The sequence below is a fragment of the Oryza glaberrima genome, chromosome 11 (genome assembly GCF_000147395.1).
Source record: "Oryza glaberrima chromosome 11, OglaRS2, whole genome shotgun sequence".
NCBI classification, from domain to species: domain Eukaryota; kingdom Viridiplantae; phylum Streptophyta; class Magnoliopsida; order Poales; family Poaceae; genus Oryza; species Oryza glaberrima.
Genome location: NC_068336.1, coordinates 17,163,332 through 17,165,352, shown reverse-complemented (window position 1 = coordinate 17,165,352; position 2,021 = coordinate 17,163,332). Strand labels below are relative to the sequence as shown.

At 47.4% G+C, this 2,021-nt stretch overlaps 1 long non-coding RNA gene across 1 annotated transcript; it reads right to left on the bottom strand.

Annotated features, from left to right (window-relative positions):
* Window positions 1-1,173: 1,173 nt before the first annotated feature.
* Window positions 1,174-1,783, bottom strand: LOC127754154 (uncharacterized). The gene is made up of 2 exons (XR_008012777.1): window positions 1,381-1,783; window positions 1,174-1,306 (listed from the first exon to the last, which is right to left on the bottom strand). It is a non-coding gene; the product is annotated as an uncharacterized LOC127754154 (long non-coding RNA).
* Between the last annotated feature and the right edge of the window lie 238 nt (window positions 1,784-2,021).

Below are 2,021 nucleotides of genomic sequence, written 5' to 3'. Positions count from 1 at the left end.
TTAGGCTAGCCGCGTGCGACCAAAGGCCAGAGAAGATCAAAGTTTTTCACTGGCAGGACTTGAACCGCCAGCGACAGTGATAATATGTTTTGGCTGGCGGCTGTGTTACGCGGGTAGCCAGCGAAAATCAGTTTTTGTTGGCGGTATGTTATGCAGGCCATCGGCAATAATCCGTTTTCGCTGATGTATGTGTTAAGATGGCTCTTGCGAAGCACAGTTTTGGTTTAAAATAAATGAAAACAAAGCTCATGCATCTGCTTTGATAGCCAGCATAAAAGTTTGAAGAAAATTTGAAAAATGCCCGGATGCAGTAACCTCTTGCATTCCAAATCCACATTGGAAAGCAAATAAAAAACAAGAACGTGGCATAATACAAATACACAGATCAATGAGCAAAAATTTCACAATACAAACATGTCACAAAGCAAATCCATGCATCTCCACCGCAAGCCATCGAAGACGTCGCCGCCTGTCGAGCTCGCTGCAGATGTTGCCGCCCGCCGAAGTCCACACCCTGACCCGCCACCGGCCAGACCTGGGATAGGGCCATAGGGGAGGGGATTGGAGGAGTCAGGCGAGCTGAGTTCACGAGCCCGAGCTTTTTTGGGCCATAGGGGAGGGGGTTGGAGGAGCCAGGTCCCTATATAGGGAAGGGGTTTGAGGAACCAGGCGGATTAGTGAATCTTTTGTGGCATGGTGGATCAATGATTGGAGTAAATTTATTTGAGAGATTAATCTCATCAAATGAGATACATATACAATATATATCTTATAATAACTAATTAAAAAATCAGTAATTTTCCTTTCGTCACCAAAATTTTTGGTCCGTCAATCCATTTTCGTCTGCGCCACGTGAGTAACTTTCCTATTTTTTACGCTTTCGTCCACAAGTGACGCCCTCCGTCCTCGCATGTCTCACATGACGAACAAAGAACAAAATCGTTCAATCAGAAACCGGAAACAAAATCCAAATCAAAACCCAATCACTACCCTACCACAGAAATAGACATTATTGCCGGTTGGGAACCGGCCTTTGGTGGTGATATGATTTGCAAAAGAAAAAAAAAGCAGGCTCGGCTCGAACACTCCAAATCCATAAAAAATAAATCGAAAAGCTAGAGAGAAAAAGAATCACAAAGTTCAGAAATCAAGCCGATGATCCAACAAAACAAATCACATAATACACACATTAAATATTAGATCACACATCACATAATCAATATTACAAAATTTATCACACGGATTTGGAAATTCAAGGCCACTTGCAGCCGTTGTTCACCGTGGAGAATTCCGGCCACTCGCTGCCCTGCAAACAACCGCTTCCGACGAGATCAGAGGGATAGAGGATGGGGGAAGGGAGAAGATGAGGGGGAAACTGACCTTTGGCATAGGTGTCGGGGACGACGCATGCCTGGTGTTGTGATGGAGACAAGGAAGAGGCGGCTCCAGATCCAGTGGAGGCCGCCACCATCATGTCGCTGGGGTGTGGTGAGCAGTTGGCTTCACGTTGCTAGGTAATGGAGAAGGAATCACCACGCAGCTGCTATTGCTTCACCACGGGGAAGAGCGTGGGGAAGAGACGAGTCGGGGAGTAGAGAAGGCGAACCGCCATCGCTGGGGAGTGACGAGCTGGGGAGTGGAGAAGGGGCGCCTCCGTCGCTGGGGAGTGGCGAGCCGGGGAGAGGGAGAAGGTGCGCCACCGTCGCTGGGAGTGGCGAGCCGAGAAGTGGAGAAGGTGTACAATCGTCGCTAGGAGTGGAGAAAGTGAACGAAAGACGGGGATACGGAGAATTCGAGAGAAGGAGAATCACGAGGAGATAATGTTCGAGAGGTGGGGTCCACGCTGGATTTTTTTTCTCTGCTGTGCGGCGCTCCAAAGACAAACACATTTGTTGGTTTCGGTTTTTTTAACAAAACGAGCGCATATAGCATGCCCTTATTTTTTTAAAAAAAAAACTAGCATGAACAAGCTCTCTCTTGTTTGGAAAGGTAGCTAGCTTAGCTTCTAGCCTAGCGATCGA